At 33.1% G+C, this 19,502-nt stretch overlaps 1 pseudogene; it reads right to left on the minus strand.

Moving 5' to 3' along the window:
• Positions 1-1,447: 1,447 nt before the first annotated feature.
• Positions 1,448-6,188, minus strand: LOC131627069 (calcium-dependent protein kinase 2-like; annotated as a pseudogene).
• Between the last annotated feature and the right edge of the window lie 13,314 nt (positions 6,189-19,502).

A 19,502-nucleotide genomic window follows, 5' to 3' on the forward strand; every position in this document is an offset into this window, starting at 1 on the left:
TATTCACCATACATTGAATCTGCTGGATAGAAGCTTCCCCGAATAAAAGCAAGTCGTCTGCGAACATTAAGTGCGAAATTACCGGTCCTCTCCTGCCAGCTTTGATTGCCTTCCTGTTACCATCATCAACCGCTTGAGATATCAAGTGAGATAACTTATCAATACACAGCACAAAGAGATAAGGAGAAATGGGGTCTCCTTGTCGGATACCTCTTTTAGGACGAAAGTAATCTGAGCTAACGCCATTCCATTTAACATTGGTTTCTACACTAGTAACACTCTGCATTATAATCTGAATAAGTTTGGTTGGAATTTTGATTTCATGAAGAATCCGGCCAATAAAATCTCAGCTTAGCTTGTCGTAGGCTTTGGAAAGATCCACTTTGATCGCAAAATACCCTTTCTTTCCATTAGCTTTGTTCATGGAGTGCACAATCTCTTGAGCCACTACTATGTTTTCATGGATGCTTCTACCAGGAATAAAACCGGATTGGTAAGGAGAAACAATCAGAGGCAAACTCTCTTTCCATCTATTAGCAATAGTTTTGCTAACTATTTTATAAATGACATTACATAGAGAGATAGGTCTGAATTGAGTAACAAATTCAGGAGCTTGAACCTTAGGAATGAGGTATATGTCTGTTTGATTAATCTCCGCTAAATTACTAGGATTCCGCCACATCTTCTTGACATAATCACATACACTAATAATTCAACACACATTTAATTTATACTCACTACAAAGATTTCATTTAATAAAATTCAACATCATATTCCACCACCATTCACAACACACTAAAAAATTTAAACATTCAAAACAACCAATAAAATTTTATTAAATATTTTGTGGACCCCACTCTTTCCACATTCAACATATTGAAAACTTTCAACACCAATTAATACACCTCACTTTAAACACCTTATTCAACACCTTCATTACAAGGATTCAACTATTGAATTTCTTTTTCAACACCCCCATTGTACATAACCTAAAAATAGCACCTGTTTCCCTTATCTATTTATCTTAGACACCTACAAATTAAGACTCTTTATGATCATTGCATTCCATGTTTCTTTTGTCTAATCTATCTCAGACACCTCCAAATTAAAGACGCTTTATGATCATTGAATTCTATGTTTCTTTTGTCTAATTTTTTTCTTTAACTTAGGATAGTGTTCCAAGTTTCCAACAGCTAATTATCAAAAAAAAAAAAAAAATGAGTTCTTTTCTGTGAATATTGTAACATTTTAATGTCATCATTTCATCCCATCTGCATATGAAAAGTAATACGACATTATTTGCTAGTTTGTAACAATGGTGAAACAACATCCTCATCTACTCCACCATGAAAAGTTATCTCCTGTAACTTGAGTTGGCAGATATAGATTACATGGAGTGTCAAACTGTGTATATGCTCACAGAAATGATAATGTTGAAATTAACTAATGATGTGTAATCTTGAATGGAATTTCCTATGATGTACAGTCAAACATAATCTCGATTGTCACGGCTAGTGCATCAGATCATGGGCATGACTTACAAATAAAAGCTCTAATTTAGCACATGAACAAAATACATTATTATAGGAACTGAAAATTTAAGTTTGCATATCCTCATACAGATTAAGGAAATCAGATTTCTACCGTGATTATTCTTTCCTCTACCATAATTAAAAGGATATCATAGTCAGCATTTTAACATATAAATTCAGCTCAAGACACTCCGAAAATGTGACGGCTGGAAATTAAATGTACAAATGCATAAAATACTTCAATCGATCTATTTTTAGCGCATAACAATACTTCACTCAATCTATGTTTAGCACCACGCGCACAAAACAACCCTGCTAAGAAAATTGGGATTGCAGAGAGCCTCAAAGTAATCAATCACCAATACATGAGGAAGTGCCTTTACATATTTCGGGAGATAACCAGTACTTGCCGAACCAACAACTTTAAGTCTCTCAACCAATTGGCTTTCATGACGAACCACATGAGAAATTGACTCCATTCAGTAGATTTAAAATAGTGGTCCCTGGTTCTGTTGTGGCATTCCACTTCTCATCATTGCACAGAATTCCTCATAGTTTATTCTCCCATCCTGTTAGTTTAAGAATGATTAGCGACAATACTGATATTCCGCAACAGAGCTACCCTGATTAAATTAGGACTAACTTACATGATCTGTATCCACCTCAGAAATTATATCCTTTATTGTTGCTTCATCACCTATTCCATGCTTTGTCATGGCAGTCTCCAATTCTTCTCTAGTAATATGCCTGTTTGTGAAATTAGAAACAACGTGAAAACAACATCAACATTCATTCAAGAACTCAACTACAATAATGGCAGGTTTTAAAACAGCGAAAATATAAAAAAGATGTGTCATTTTAAAGAGAGAAGTCATCGTTTAGATGTTCAAACAAAAATGATTAGATTTTTTCTAAATATTGGTAATAATATACCACCGATCTTGCAATACTCACCCACTATTGTCCTTATCAAAATACTGAAATGCTTTGTAAAGATGCTCATCCCGTTCAAGTCTATGCCTATGCATTGTGGCCGATATGAATTCAAGATAGTCAATCGACCCATTTCCATCAACATCAGCCTGAGAAACATTATACACCAAAAGCCAATTCTTGTTGAGTTTAAGATAAGAGTCATGCGTTCTACTAGTTATGCTTTTGTAATGGATTTGTAACGACTTACAGCATCCATAAGTTGCTTAACTTCAGTCTCGGACAGTCTTGATCCAATTCGAGCCAAGCCTGTCTTCAATTCTTCATAGGTGATGGTACCACTACTATCAGTGTCCATATTTGCAAACATTGCCTTGAGACCTTTAATCTCTTCTTCTGATAGATTTTCAGCCATAACCTAGAGAAATTTCCATTAAGTTAGTAATGGAGAAATACCCAGAAAAGATAAGCCAGAACATGTAACTCATAGAATGTTCAGAATACTCCTGCATATGATGAAAAAAAAACACTCTGGAATCACCTAAGCTTCCAGAATGACAGCAGTACCCGTAAAATTTGCGTTCAATATGCCAGTTTTTTTTGTTTTATGCCAACATAATAGACTGGTCTGAATCTGTTTATCTATGGTTTTTCGCAAGGAAAACTATACGAGAACCAACACATGAATTTATTGGTTTTTATACAGCCTAATGGTGGGATTTTATCCATGTAGCTCAACCCACCTAGTGAGATACGACTTGAGAGAAAGCAAAAGAGGCTCATATACCAGACAGAACAAACAAAAGCAATTCCATAATACTATATCTACAGACATATTCCAGAATGAGTATGTGCAGCAACCAAAAGAGAAATAAGCACTCTTCAACAACATCAAGAACCAAAAAAAAAAATGACACTGAACATAGTAGCTTCTGAATTAAATTTGAATGCGTACCTTCAATGCAAGTTTCTTGAACTTATTCATTGCCCTGAATTGTTTCATTCTAGATAGAACAGCACTATCAATCGGTTTATCAGATGCTTCTCCACCTTCTCTCATCCACGGATGTTCTTAGCAAACAAATCATTAATCATAGTCAGGCCACGTGTAATAGAAAAGTTAGACAACAAAGTTGAAAGACAAATGAATTATGAGAATTCATTTGGTTTCTGCAAAGGCTAAAGAAACTTATATAAAAAGACATCCAAGCACAATGTGTGCAAGAACGGAACAAAACAAGTTTGGAATACAAATAAAGTTTAGCTTACATAAATCAGAGCAACAAACACAGAGAAACTTCAAACCCCAAAGAAAGCCCCATTATCATACTACAATGATGTAATCCAAAACAAGACTTATAGCAGAGAAAAAATCAGCAGCGTAAACTGCTTGCTAGCAGCCCCCAAACCGCCATATTTGGGAGAGAAGAAGTTAATGTGCTAAATGTATATGACAATACTTGGGAGAGCAGAAGTAGATAAAGAATCTTGCAACATTTGTAACAAAAACTCAAAGGAGGACAATTTAGGTTCGAAATTAATGCTGAATAAATAAATAGATTAGTACTTTTAATTTATTTAAAGAAGAACTACTGTTATTGGAGTTATTTGAGGATTAAGCCAAAATAGAAACAATAGTCTAGTACCAAGGACTTGTGTAGAAGTAATTCTCTTCTTTGGATCTGGATTCAGCATCTTCCTGACTAAATCTTTAGCACTGTCTGATATTGATGGCCATGGTTCACTAACAAAGTCAAGTTCGCCTTCCAAAATGGCATTAAATATTCCCTTTTCAGTTTCTGCGAAGAAAATTAACCATGTCAGTTAATTTTTCAATCAGAAACTCAACCAAAAGCAATAAATATAGTAGTATCACATTTTGAAATTACAAGTTGATCTTACCAGCCCAAAAAGGTGGTACACCACTAAGGAGAATATACAATATGATGCCTGCACTCCAAATGTCTATTTCCTTTCCATAACTACGACGCAGTACCTCAGGAGCAACATAGTAAGCACTGCCTACCATATCACGATAAACCTTTCCTGAAATAAATTATAGTAAACACTACATATGAATTTTCAACAAAGAAAGCAAAGGTCATACCAGGAAGCAACACGTAAATCCTTAAAAACTACCACAGTAGTCAAACACAATTAGAACTCAAGATAAAGTTAAAATGAGAAATGGTCTTGACAAAACACTTAAATAGTATCATATTTTTTCAATGAAAAAATCAGATATCTAAAACAAAAATCAATCTTGCATTACAAGTTGTAAGCATGAAATTGTTTGTTCCATATCTAATAGTCATTGCAAGGTAGTATGGATTAAAAAAAATAGCAACTCATGATCCGCAGAATGTCGTTGCATTTGAAGTTGTAAAATCCCACTGGCCACTACTCATGTTAAACTTCAAGTTAGAATTAAGGACAGAATTCTGAAATTTCGGCCTAGCCTAACAATATGCCACTGAGTTATAACTCAAACTTAATATTACCATCCTAAGGGTTCACCGCCAGATAGCAATCAAACTAGCATCACACATATTTCTCAACAATGTCAATAACTGGAAAGCCAATAAAATAACCAAATTTCAGCTCAGTTAATAGCTCACAATCACAGCATCCTCAATATCTAAACATAGAAAGTTTTGAAACAAATCAAGAACCACATAATCAAACATAGGCGGGAACAGTAAACAACAATAACTAAACCAATACAAAAACACAAGCAATGCAAGAGCTGCAGCACCTTCTTCAATAAAGACAGAGAGTCCAAAATCAGTCGCCTTAAGCGCCGAACCCTCGTCTTTACTAGACAGCAAGAAATTCTCGGGCTTCAAATCGCGATGCAAAACACCCATAAAATGACAAATATGCACAACCTTAACAATAGCCCTACAAAGAGAAGCAGCAGCTCTCTCCGAATAATGCCCCTGAGCAATAATCCTATCAAACAACTCCCCACCAGCACAAAGCTCCATCACAAGATGCACAGAAAATCTATCCTCATAAGCACCTTTAAACTCAACAATATTAGGTTGACCAGACAAATGCTGCAAAATCTGAATCTCCCTCTTAATATCTTCCCTATCAGCTGTACTCACTAGCTTCCTTTTCAATATAGATTTACACGCATAGTTTAAACCAGTAGAAATCTCAGTGCAGAAATACGTAATCCCGAATTGGCCTCTCCCTAATTCTTTACCTAAACTATAGAACTTCTTGATATCTTCAAAAGGTTTACCTAATATAGCTGTATCTGGTTTCTGCACAGTTTTCGCATTCTGAGGTGTGATTGAGGGTTTTGGATTCGGTGTTGTTGTTGTTGTTATCACTGTTGAAGAAGCTTGTGAGTGTGAGTTAGGTTTCTGTGGTACTGAAGTCTGAACATGACTGGAAGACGAAGACGATTGAACACTGTGGTAGTTAGTATTATTACTACCTCCACCACCACCGCCGCCGTAAGCGCCACCTCCGGTGGCGGTTTGTCCACGGCGGGCACTAAAATCTTCCTTAGGTTTTTTCTCCTTGCTACCGCGACAACCCATTGTGGATTTAAGAGAGAGAAAGAGAGAAGAGAGAGAAAGAAAACAATGATTTAAGAGAGAGAAGATGAGTATAACGCGGGATGGGGAGATTGGAACAGAAAAGACAGATTAGCTGAAAAAGAGGGTAATGCAAATTATTTCCGCTTTGGTTGATTACAGATCATTCTCTGTCGTTTATCACGTTATTTTCTAAATTGTTATAATAACTCTAGGTTCATTATTTTCTAGTTTATGAAAATATCTAAGATTAAATGTTATGTTAAAAGTAATATATTTAAATTTTTTTATATTATAAGTTGTTTTTGAATTACTATTTAGGACACATATTAACCTGACTTTGAAATTTAAATGCATGTATTTATTGATATTATTGTTTAACGCGTTAAAGAAATTGCCTTTTCATTCAATGATAAGATCACACATTATTTGATTTTTTATACACGTTTTTGTTTGTGTGTACTATAAATTATTTTTTCTTAATTAAATATATTGATAATACATTTTTGGGACGTGTACAGATGAAAATTTACTGGATGTTAAAGTTTAAAAAATTATTATTGATTATTTTATATTAAAATAATAATATAATATATATATATATATATATATATATATATATATATATATATATATATATATATATATATATATATATATATATATATATATATATATATATATATATATATATATATATATATATATATATATATATATATATATATATATATATATATATATGGTTGTTAAAGGTTAAACTCTAGATTAACTATTCACACATATTTAACCTAGAGTGGATAGTAAAGGTTGATATAGTCAAATAAAAATAAGTTAACATATTAATAGGTTGATAACGTAATTACTATATAGGGTAAGAAAAAAATAGAAGTTTTTTTCATAAAGGATCCTTTATGGCTTTTATATTTATGTTATTATTTAATGGATTAATGAAATTGGCCGGTTTGTTCATTCAATCATAAGGCATCACACATTATTTTGCACACGTTTTTTTATGTGTGTACTACAAATTATTATTTGTTCTTAATTAAATAGTTTTATAATAATTTTTTTATATATTGTTAAAAAGTTTACAAGCGAAAATTTAGTAGATAGTAAATGAAATTAAAAAATATATATTAATTTATAAGTTTTAATAATTTATTTAACTTAATATAATCTATGAAAATAAAAAAAAATTATTATTAATAAAAATTAGATTCTAGACTAATCGTTCACAGGTATCTCATTTAAAAGGGATCACACTTAAAATGAATAGTAAAGATTAATATTCAAATAAAATAACTAATATTTATCATAAGAAAATAACTGATAACATAAATTACTACTATAACAAATAAATCTTTAGAAGTTTTTTTTTTTCATAGAGGAATTAGGATCTTTATCCTTTAATAAAGGGTACACATTTTAAAAAACTCATAAATAATAAATTTGTATAGAGAAAAATAATAAAATCATTAATTATTTTTTAAATAATTTTTTTTATATTTATCTTTTAATTTGTGTCTTTGGGATACAAGTTAACATTATTCTAAAATAAATTACATTGCCTTATAATTAAGGGTTTACACTAGGGGTGGCAAAATGGGCCGCCCGCCCCGCCTTGTACCCGCCAAAAAACGAGCGGGGCGGGCATGCCCGCCAAGTAAAATGGGCATCAAAATCATGTCCGTCCCGCCAAGATGGCGGGTTGGCGGGCGGCGGGGTTACCCGCCTATTTTTATTTATATTTTTTTAATAGATTAATATGCTTTTTTTACCTTTTAATTAAACTTTTCACTTATTTTTTAAAATAATTTTTTATAAAAGTAATTTTTTAACAAATTTGCTCTAAAAATATTACATATATTTATAAATAAATGTATAAAATAAACCATCAAGAATTGCAATTACTAGAATTAACTAAAAAAATAGTGAATTTTGGAGGAGGAGCGGGTTTTGGCGAGCGGCGGGCTTTGGCGGGGCGGGTATGGCGGGCGGCGGGTTTTGGCGGGACGGGCTTTGGCGAGCGGCGAGCCTAAAATCCCAACCCAACCTGCCATTTTTTGGCGGGTGCGCGGGCGGCCCGGCGGGCCCCGGCCCGTTTTGCCACCCCTAGTTTACACGAAATGAGTTGGATCAAGTTTGGTCTAATTTATTATCCAATTCATTCAAATTTTAATGGGTTTATTCCTCGTTCAATCTGTAATTTTAAAGTCAAACCCAAATCAAATCGGTTTGTGAATTGTGATTCAAATGAAAAGATATTTTTGATAATCTTTTTTAATAATAAAAAATTTGTAACGCAATTATTGTTAATACTTAATTTGGATGATACACATTATATAATATCTAATAAAATTCATCAATATGACATAACATTTGATAATGATAAAAAAATTTACAAGACACATTATTTTCATAAAAAAAGTAAGGTTAAATAAGTTTTTCGTTCCAATAACTAAATTAACATTTAATTTTAGTCCCTAAAAAATTTCCCTTCAATGAATGGTCCTTCTAAAAAAAATTTCATGCATTTTTAGTTCCTGCTATTTTTTAAAATTTTTAAAATTGTTTAATTATCCTTTAATTTTTAAATTTTTGAATAATTTTTTGTATACATGTTTAGAATACTGTAAAATATTTATTTACCAAATTTTAGAATTTTTTATAATGACATGAATTAAATATGATTTTTTTAAAATTTCCAAAAATAATGATAAAAGTAATGGAAAAATATCAACTTAAAAATCAAATTTTGAGTTCATTTTTTTTCAAGAAACTTTTTAAAACGTTTTTAACATGTCTCCAAAAGAATCATTCAAAAATACACATTGGTTTAACAGTAGTGACTAAAACTACGTGCATAATAATTTTGTAGGGACCAAAACATGCCATTTGTTTTTATATAAACTAAAAAAAAAATTGGTTATTTATAGTTACCAAAAACATATTTAACCCAAAAAATAAATTGAAAATCATATATATAAAAGAAATGAAACAACAATTAATCTTAGAGTAGTATTGGATGTGAATACAATTGGCAAAATTGTTATTAGTAGTGGGATATTAATTTTATATTTTCATTTAAAATAATAATATTAATAAAAATAAAAAGTCACTAATGTCACGTTAACCGGTTGGATCAACATGTTCCTATGTTGAAAAACTCTAACTTGATATTCAAAGCAAAACTATACTGATTGTTACGGATTGAGTTGAGTATACTCATAAATATACATATTAAAATTATTTATAAGTAGATTGATTTGGATTAGCGGATTTGTGGATCGACACACATTCATGAACTCCCTTATTCATAAAAAAGTGTTACTTGTAATATTTATCCTAACATTTTAATAAATATTAATTATTTTTTATTAATATTTTTATTTAAAATTTAATTGAAATACACTGATAGTGTAAAGATATTTATCAAGATATTTTACACACCGACTGATAGCAATTAATCTCTTTTATTTATTATTTTAGCCAATTTAAAATAATTCATCTTCTTAATTGTTTCACATGAATTAAAAAAATATACAAATACAAGAGATATTAATATTTTTATTAAAGTATCATTAGTATACTTTTGTGTATTCATCTTTATCATTACTGTAAAATGTTAAAATCATCAAAGAAAATCTTAATTTGAAAAAATAATACGTGCATTTTGGGTGGACTAGTGGCCTGGTGAAGAATGGGCCCGGTCAAATGTTGCCTACATTATCTGTCTAAAATCCTAAGGGATTAATATATTGACAATGTAATTTTCTCAAGCAGCTTGACTCCGACTTTGTGGATGCTTCTCAAGCGGAAATGGAAGAGAGGGTTCCTGAAACAATCTCATATTTATTGGCTTCAGAACTCACAATAAAACCAACATATCATCCATTACTGGTAGTGCATCTAATAAATCACCCACTATTCCATGAAAAACTTTGTTATCCTTATGCAATTTGACATAAAAGTTCATTCCAAAAGGTAAGATTATTTCTGAAGTGTTGTGGCAGTCATATTTGCAGGTGGTGATCAAAGGTAACACAAATGGAACAACCATTAGACTGCTCATTATTTGTGCTTATGGAGGCATCTTTAGAAATGTCAACTCTAATCACATTGGAACCTTTTCTTCTTTTATTCGTGATGGAAATGCTTTCCATGGTGAGTTAAGTCGTGCCATGCTTGATAGCTGGATGTGGAGAGAAATTTGAGTAAGCTTTGACTAGAAATTGGTTCTAAACAAGTTGTTCATGCTTTCTCAAATTCTTAACTTGTTCCTTGGCATATTAATTAGGACTCATTGGCTTAACTTTGTTCACAAAACCACTTCTATGGACTTCGTGGTTTACTATATTTTCACGGAGGAAAACAAGTATGTGGATGGTCTTATTAGTTTAGCTCTAGTTATTAGAGGTTTCACTTGGTTTTATGAGGTTCAAACCATCGTAAAGAATGATTACTTGTGTAACAAGCAAGACTTTACTTTAGAATTACATCCTCTTGAGGTTTTTAGGTCCCCTTGTGTTATTCTATCTTGTATTTTTCTTCTTTAATATATTGGCTTTAGGCTTTACTTAGAAAAAAAATATTTAAATAGAGGATGATTCATTAAAGTCTTTTGCATTTTCTTATTAGGTTACCATTTTAATATTAGAATATTTAGGATATACTTTTAAATGTTATAAGTTACATAACAACAATTTTAAATGCGTCATTGCTAGAGGTTTATATTTATATGGGAGGTTAGATATTGTATTGTTATATTATTATCGGGCCCCAATAAGTTGTTGATCGCCTTACAATCAAATAGATTGTAAGAGGAATTTGATATCAACAAACTCAAAAGGAAAATCTGAAAAATCGATCGCACGTTAAGTGTTTGATAAATTGATAATGAGTTTTTCTATTGATTTCATTGGAAATTGGTTGCTTAGGTGATTTCATTAGAACGGTTGATTGAGAATTTAATTGGTCGATCTTTTGTATCATTGTGATCCTATACTAAAGATTGTGTGCATATATGAGGTTCCAATAACCGGTCCGATTTAGACGACTTTCGATAAAAATATGATACTTCCGCTTGCCATAGTTTTTAATGTTTCAAAACCTTTAAAAAAATGAAATTTAAATTTGGGGATCTATTCACCTCCTCTAGATAAGTTTTTTTCTGTCTAACATGCCAAGTTGTCCAAGTGTGAGTTATGGTTGTGAAAAGTGAGTTTTCTTGGTGTCATACCCCAAAATTTGTCCATCATATTTATTCATATTTCAATCCATCTAACTTTCAAATGCTCAAAGATACAAAAGAAGGAAGCATGCAATCTCTCTCCTAAACAGCAGCCTCTAAACTAAAGTTTTGAATTTCTCAAAGTAAAATCAAGTTCTAAGACCTCAAATGGATCCCATGGCCCCTCATATGCTTCAAAGGGTCCTCATGCCAAGTTTCAGACTCTGATTCTCAAGATTGCCAAGTCAACAGTTCAAATAGTCAACAATCGACTGATTTGACCTAAAAGTCAACTGTGGTCAAAGTACAGTCAAAACTCCTAATTTTTTGTCAACAACCTTGTTTTGAAGTATAATTCACCATTTGATCAATAATTGATCATGGTTCATCAAAGAAAGATCAGAAATCAACAAATTCAAAAGTTTTTAAATTAGGGTTTTCATAGGAGAAAGTCAACTAAACTTTGACCAGCCATAACTCTCACATGGAATATCAGAAATTTTCCATCCAAAGCTCATTTTGAAGGAAATTGAATTCTCTACAATTTTGTCTCTCACATGCCAAGTCTAAAAATGCTCCATTTGAGAGATATGGATCAAAACATTATAGGTCCTTTTCAAAAGTCAACCAAAAGTCATCTTTTTCAAAAGAGCACGTAAGGAGCATGGAAAATTATTTTGACATGGGACCAAAAACAGTGATTAGGGGACTCTTCAAGGTTTCTAAAAAGTCCAAGAACTTGGAAAAATGTTGAAGTATGAGGATATGGCAAGGTGCACAATTTCACTTTTTTTTAAGGGCATACATGAAGAGAAAAGGTCCAAAAATCCAATTACTTCCAAACGGGCCCATATTCTTTTTATCTAATCTTCATCTTGAGCCCATGCACGACCCAAAGAACATATCTTCCTATTTTATATTATTTTTGTTAATTATTCTATGGTTTTTTCTCATTTAAATGATAAATAAATTACACAAAATAGTAAAATAAATGGGAAATATTATTTGCTTTGATTTTAATCAATCAAATATATTCTGTAAATTAGCCAAGTGATGATTGGAATGAAGAGAATCAATAATTGGACAAAAATAGAAATATTAGGAACCATATTTTCAATCAAATTTCAAAGATTGAAATTCAAGATTCAAGGCCAAAGATTCACCCTAATTCCATCTATTATATAAGCACAAGCTACTCAGATCACAGGGGGATTTTTCGGATAGGAATTGTAGTCAAAAAGAACATAGAAAAGTATCAAAAAAACTCAAGAAATCTTGAAACTCGGTTTGAGGTTTGGAGGCCGATCCAAGCCAAATAAAAGATCCTACTACGTTCCTTGAAGCCTCTTGAACATCTCCAGATTGCTGCAGACCGTAAACCGCCCCTCAATCGGTACAATCAAGCCACGGTTTGCTTCACCTTTTTTTATTTCAATTGCATCCATCCACGCATATTAAACATGTTCTAATGCAATATTTGTGTTCATATGATTGTGTGGAATGTTTTTGAATCGTTAATAGCAAGGTTTGATACACGAATCCGTAACTACCATGGTTAGGGTTCCAAACTCCCCCAAATAGGGCTTTCCCGTAGAGACGATTTTAGGCCGAATTGATAATTCCATTGAATTCGTGAGGTCATTTATACTTGATCTGGATATTTGTTTTGCTTCGATTGATGATGATTTGCAGGATAGAGAGATTGAGAGCTATGGCCACGCGTGAAAACCGTGGCAAAAAACGTTCCCATTGCTTCAGCAGACCAGCGAGGAAGAAGAAGTGGAGGCGCGCGTTTTTGAATTTCTAGGTAAACAAATTTTGTATATTTTATGTGTTGCTTGTCTTGTTAACAGCGTAGTGCATGGGGTCCAGTGGATCGACGTCTTGGTAAGTCAGTAAGTGTAGAGACGTGGGATCGATTCCCACTCTCAACATTAACTTTTTTTACGAAATTCTCAACAATAGATTCAGTGTGCGCCACTCATGCAAGCTCACCGTATGTCCTCTCATACCAATCACCCACTACACCCTCAAATCCAACGCACCTGATTCCACAAGCGTATAATGCACCCCAGGCTGCATACACACAGGATCAGTCAGCTAAGTTTTTTTTTAAATTTTTAATTATTTCTAATTGTTTCTTATTTATTTCTTCTATTTTACTTATTTCTTTTATTTCTTTATTATTTTCACTATTTGTTTACTTTTATTTTTATAAACTTTTTTTTTATAACAAATTATAATTATTTATTTTATCGAAAGTTCGAGTTTTCATATTTTATTCTTAATTGTCTTATTATTATTATTATTTAAAATTCAATATCATTTTCAAATGAACTTTTTTATCAATTAAATAATTAGGATTACATCCAATAATTATTTAATTGATATATTGAGTCGAACTCTCGATTTTTCTCCGAACTTCGGTATTATTTCAATTAGTTCACTATTCTATTAATCAGGGTTAACTTGTGCCTTGATGAAGGTTTGCGAGGTTAGCCTTAGATCATTCGTACACTAAAAAATATTTCTTTGTGCATTCTTTTCAGGGTTGTTTTCAGATATCTTCCGATTACGCGCCACGCCTTTCACTAAGCTAAGTCCCGATTCAACTCTCGTTATTATTTATTTTTCCTTTTCTTTTTATATTTAATACAATATCATTTTTGCCTTTTATTCTTTTTCATTATTTATTTTGCCTTGCTAATTTAAAAGAACTGTCCATACACTCACTTCCTATTATTTTCCTGTTAATTCTCAGATGTTCAGAGTCAATGCTCGAGGCAACCTCCGACTATCAACCTTATCAATCGAAGCTAAGTTTCTATATTTGTTTCCCTTTTTTCTTTTATCTTTTTATTTTTGATTAGGGTTAACCATATCTGCCATTGAATTGATAATGCACTCACCCCCTTTTTTGGTTTCTATTTTTCCCACCCTTTCAGGGTTTGCCAATCGCCAAAGCTCAAATAGTCGGTAACCCTAAAACTCTAATCTCTTTTATTTTTCTGCTTAATTATTACTTATGTCAAACCTGCTGGTTTCTTTTTCCCTTCCCCATATTCTTATGTATCTGTTCCTGGTTTGTATTGTGTGGCCTTAAAGGCACTTAAGACTGTTTTATATTTTCTGCCATGGTTGGTAATTTAGGGAGTGCAACCTTGAACTGAATTAGAGCCATTTAATTACAAGATAATATATTTCGAATTGAATCACATGATTGTTGCACCCACGCACACTTTTTTGGTAACCTCTCTTGTTGCCTGTTGCCTTGTTGCCTTGTTGCCAGTGGAGCGACGTCTTGGTAAGTCAGTAAGTGTAGAGACGTGGGATCGATTCCCACTCTCAACATTAACTTTTTTTACGAAATTCTCAACAATAGATTCAGTGTGCGCCACTCATGCAAGCTCACCGTATGTCCTCTCATACCAATCACCCACTACACCCTCAAATCCAACGCACCTGATTCCACAAGCGTATAATGCACCCCAGGCTGCATACACACAGGATCAGTCAGCTAAGTTTTTTTTTTAAATTTTTAATTATTTCTAATTGTTTCTTATTTATTTCTTCTATTTTACTTATTTCTTTTATTTCTTTATTATTTTCACTATTTGTTTACTTTTATTTTTATAAACTTTTTTTTTATAACAAATTATAATTATTTATTTTATCGAAAGTTCGAGTTTTCATATTTTATTCTTAATTGTCTTATTATTATTATTATTTAAAATTCAATATCATTTTCAAATGAACTTTTTTATCAATTAAATAATTAGGATTACATCCAATAATTATTTAATTGATATATTGAGTCGAACTCTCGATTTTTCTCCGAACTTCGGTATTATTTCAATTAGTTCACTATTCTATTAATCAGGGTTAACTTGTGCCTTGATGAAGGTTTGCGAGGTTAGCCTTAGATCATTCGTACACTAAAAAATATTTCTTTGTGCATTCTTTTCAGGGTTGTTTTCAGATATCTTCCGATTACGCGCCACGCCTTTCACTAAGCTAAGTCCCGATTCAACTCTCGTTATTATTTATTTTTCCTTTTCTTTTTATATTTAATACAATATCATTTTTGCCTTTTATTCTTTTTCATTATTTATTTTGCCTTGCTAATTTAAAAGAACTGTCCATACACTCACTTCCTATTATTTTCCTGTTAATTCTCAGATGTTCAGAGTCAATGCTCGAGGCAACCTCCGACTATCAACCTTATCAATCGAAGCTAAGTTTCTATATTTGTTTCCCTTTTTTCTTTTATCTTTTTATTTTTGATTAGGGTTAACCATATCTGCCATTGAATTGATAATGCACTCACCCCCTTTTTTGGTTTCTATTTTTCCCACCCTTTCAGGGTTTGCCAATCGCCAAAGCTCAAATAGTCGGTAACCCTAAAACTCTAATCTCTTTTATTTTTCTGCTTAATTATTACTTATGTCAAACCTGCTGGTTTCTTTTTCCCTTCCCCATATTCTTATGTATCTGTTCCTGGTTTGTATTGTGTGGCCTTAAAGGCACTTAAGACTGTTTTATATTTTCTGCCATGGTTGGTAATTTAGGGAGTGCAACCTTGAACTGAATTAGAGCCATTTAATTACAAGATAATATATTTCGAATTGAATCACATGATTGTTGCACCCACGCACACTTTTTTGGTAACCTCTCTTGTTGCCTGTTGCCTTGTTGCCTTGTGTTTTTTACAGAATAGCCATGTCCCTCGAATACGAGGATACCTCAGCCATGTTGCGTCGATTAATGCAAAGATCATAAGTCCCTAATGATGCTACCTTCGATACACTAATATGATCTCGTCCCTCGGAAGTTGCCTACGAAAGGCTGAGGTATCCTCTGGTTGCCTAACGAAGAAGGCTATTCTGATCCTTCCCTTTAGGCTACCTGTCTCTCTATGGCATGGGACAGTCTTAAGGCGAACGATAACTCGATGACCCGTTAACATCCAAATGAAAGGCTTCCTGCCCTCTTATGGCATGGATAGACCCTTTCATCCTGAAAGGCTAAAAGACTTGTTTTTTCTACATTATTAAGGTAATTGCTCCTAATTGCCTTGCTCTGGCTAAAATCTGTTTCTACCCTTTTTTTTCATAAACATTTAATATGGCTACGCTCATTTACGAGCTAAAGTCCGTATTCACTTCTTCTACATTTCTTTCAAAAGAGCAAAGCAATTAAGAGCCCATGGAAAACCATGGATGCAAAGGGTGCCTTACACCTTCCCTTTGTATAAATTACCCCCCGTACTCAGTTTCTTTTAAAAAGGTTTTTTCTGTTCTTTTAGTCTTTCATTAATTTGGATAAAATAAAAGTCGGTGGCGACTCTTGCTATCCGCACATTTCAAATAAAGTCAGTTCACCGTATTACACTAGGTCATGTGATTTCCAACAGTGGCTCCGTCTAAGGTAGACACAATGTTGCAATGGGAGACACCGAAGTCGGTTACTGAAATCAGAAGTTTTCTAGGTTTTACTGGTTACTATAAAAGGTTTATAGAAGTATTTTTGAATTTGGATTTGCCTTTGGCCCAGTTAACTCAGAAAAGGGAAAGCTTATATGTGGAGTATTCAGTGCGAAGAAAGTTTTCATGATCTGAAGAAGAAGTTGACGTCAACACCAGTTTTGATCTTTCCCAGTGCGAAGGAATCCTTTGTTGTGTACTTTGATTGTCAAAGATAGGGCTAGGTGGTGTTTTCATGCAGAATAGTCAGGTTGTAGACTATGCTTCAAGGCAACTGAAGATTCATGAAAGGAATTATTCTACCCATGACCTGGAGTTGGCAGCAGTAGTGTTTGTGCTTAAGGTGTGAAGGAATTATTTGTATGTTTCAAGGTTTGAAGTTTTCAGTGATCATAAGAGTTTGAAGTATTCATTTGATTAGAAAGAGTTGAATATGAGACAAGGAAGTGACTTAAATTTTTTGAAGGATTATGACTTTGAGTTAAGTTACCTTCCTGATAAGGTTAACATGGTAGCACATGCATTGAGTCAGAAGTCTTTGCATATGTTGGCACTTATGGTTAGAGAAATGGATTTGATTTAACAAATCAGAGATCTTAGCTTAGTGCATTAGGTGAATCCACAAAGTGTGAAGCTGGGTATGCTGAAGTTGACTACTAGTGTACTCGAAGAAATCAAAGCAGGTCAGAAGTTGGATTTGAGTTGGATTGATAGATTGGTGCTGATCAATCAAGGTAAGGAAGTGGACTTTAAAGTTGATGAGAATGAGATCATGAAGTTTCGAGACATGGTTTGTGTGCCAGATTTGCCAAAGCTTAAGAAGAGAATTCTTCAAGGAGGTCAGAGAAGAAGTTTGAGTATTCATCCTAGTGCTACTAAAATGTATCAAGACGTTAAATAGAAGTTTTGGTGGCCAGGTATGAAGAATGATATTGCAAAGTTCGCGTATTATTTTTTGACTTGTCAGAAGTTGAAGATTGAGCATTTGAAGCCATTTGGGTTGACGCAACCGCTGTGTATTCCTGAGTGGAAGTGGGATATCATCTCTATGGATTTTGTGACGAGTTTACCGAAGACGTTTAACGGGATTAATTCTAGTTGGGTTGTTGTGGATAGATTGACCAAGTCTGCTCAATTTATTCCGATAAAGATTAGTTATCCGTTGGAGAAGCTAGCTAAAATTTATACTGAGTAGATAGTTAAATTGCATGGTATTCCTTTGAGTATTGTATCAGATAAAGAACCGAGGTTCACGTCGAGGTTTTGGGAGAGTTTGTAGGAATGAGGTTGATTTATGCTTACCATCCGCAGACGAACGATCAAACATAAAGGACTATCCAATCTTTAGAAAACTTGTTAAGAGCTTGCGTGTTGGAGTAGGGAGGTAATTGGGATAGTTATTTGTCGTTGATCGAGTTTACTTATAACAATATTTTCCATTTTATTATTAGAATGGATTCTTTTAAAGCTTTTTATGGTAGGAGATATAGAAAAACTTTGTATTGGTATGAATCTGGTGAAAGTGTTGTGTTGGACTAGAGATGTTCAATAGACTATTGAAAAGGTCAAGATGATTCAGGAGAAGATGAAAGCATCATAGAGCATGCATAATATTTGTCATGATAAGCGGGGGAAGGCACTTGAATTCCAAGAGGGAGATCATGTGTTCGTGAGAGTCACCCTAGTGGTTGGTGTTGGTTGTGCGTTGAATTTTCGAAAGCTCGTGCCTCATTTTATTGGTTCGTACCAGATCCTTAAGAGAGTAGAACAAGTAGCCTACAGAGTTGCCTTACCACCGTCTCTTTCGAATCTTCATAATATTTTTTACGTGTCTCAACTTCGAAAGTATATTCCTGATCCATCCCATATGATCCAATTGAATGATGTGCAAGTAAGAGATAACTTGACTGTTGAGGCATCACCATTGCGAATTGAGTATCGTGAAGTGAAATACTTGAGAGGTAAATAAATTGTTTTTGTGAAGGGGTATGGGGAAGATCTTTCGTAAGAAATGTGACGTGGGAGCTATAGAGTCAAATGAGAGAGTCTTATCTGGAGTTGTTTCCTTCTGGTAATTTTCGAGGGTGGAAATTCTTTAAGTGGGCGAGAGTTGTAACACTCCAATTTTTCATTTAATTTATTTTAATTGAGTTTTAGGTGCTTAAATGTTTTATTTTTAATTTATTGGAATGTTAGGGTGTTTTGTTTGATTTATTTGGTGATGTTGGAAAATATTGCAGTTTATTAGAATTTTTATTAATTAAATTAATTAGAAAAATATAAGAACTAAGGCCTTGAGAGGAAAACGATATTTTTGTGAAGTTAGTAGAGTAAGATCTCAATAGTTGAAGGGGGAAGTAGAAATAATGAGATATAATATTAGGTTTATTTTTATTTATTTAAATGGAAGAACTAGAGAGAATTGGGGTTACACAGAAGTTGTCAGGAGAGTTGGAAAACAAAACCTAAGGGAGCCTTTGGAAGTTAGGGAGAGAAACCTTAGCAAAAACTTCAGTTTTTTTCAGAATCCAAGTAAGGGGGAATTACTCATATATGAGTGTAAATTTCATGAAGGATAGAGAGGGATCCTCGTCCTCTTTTTTGTTTTCCAATGTTTCCTCCATTGTTGAGCTTTATGTGTTTTGGTAAATGCTTGAGTGAAACCTATTTCATTTGAAGCAATCTACGTGAATTTAGTGCTCTAAATCATATTGAATTTTGTGCTTGATTGGTATGTGTAAATATGGATGTTGTTGTTCATGTTAATAGG

This window comes from Vicia villosa, linkage group LG1 (assembly GCF_029867415.1).
Source record: "Vicia villosa cultivar HV-30 ecotype Madison, WI linkage group LG1, Vvil1.0, whole genome shotgun sequence".
Taxonomy (NCBI): Eukaryota; Viridiplantae; Streptophyta; class Magnoliopsida; order Fabales; family Fabaceae; genus Vicia; species Vicia villosa.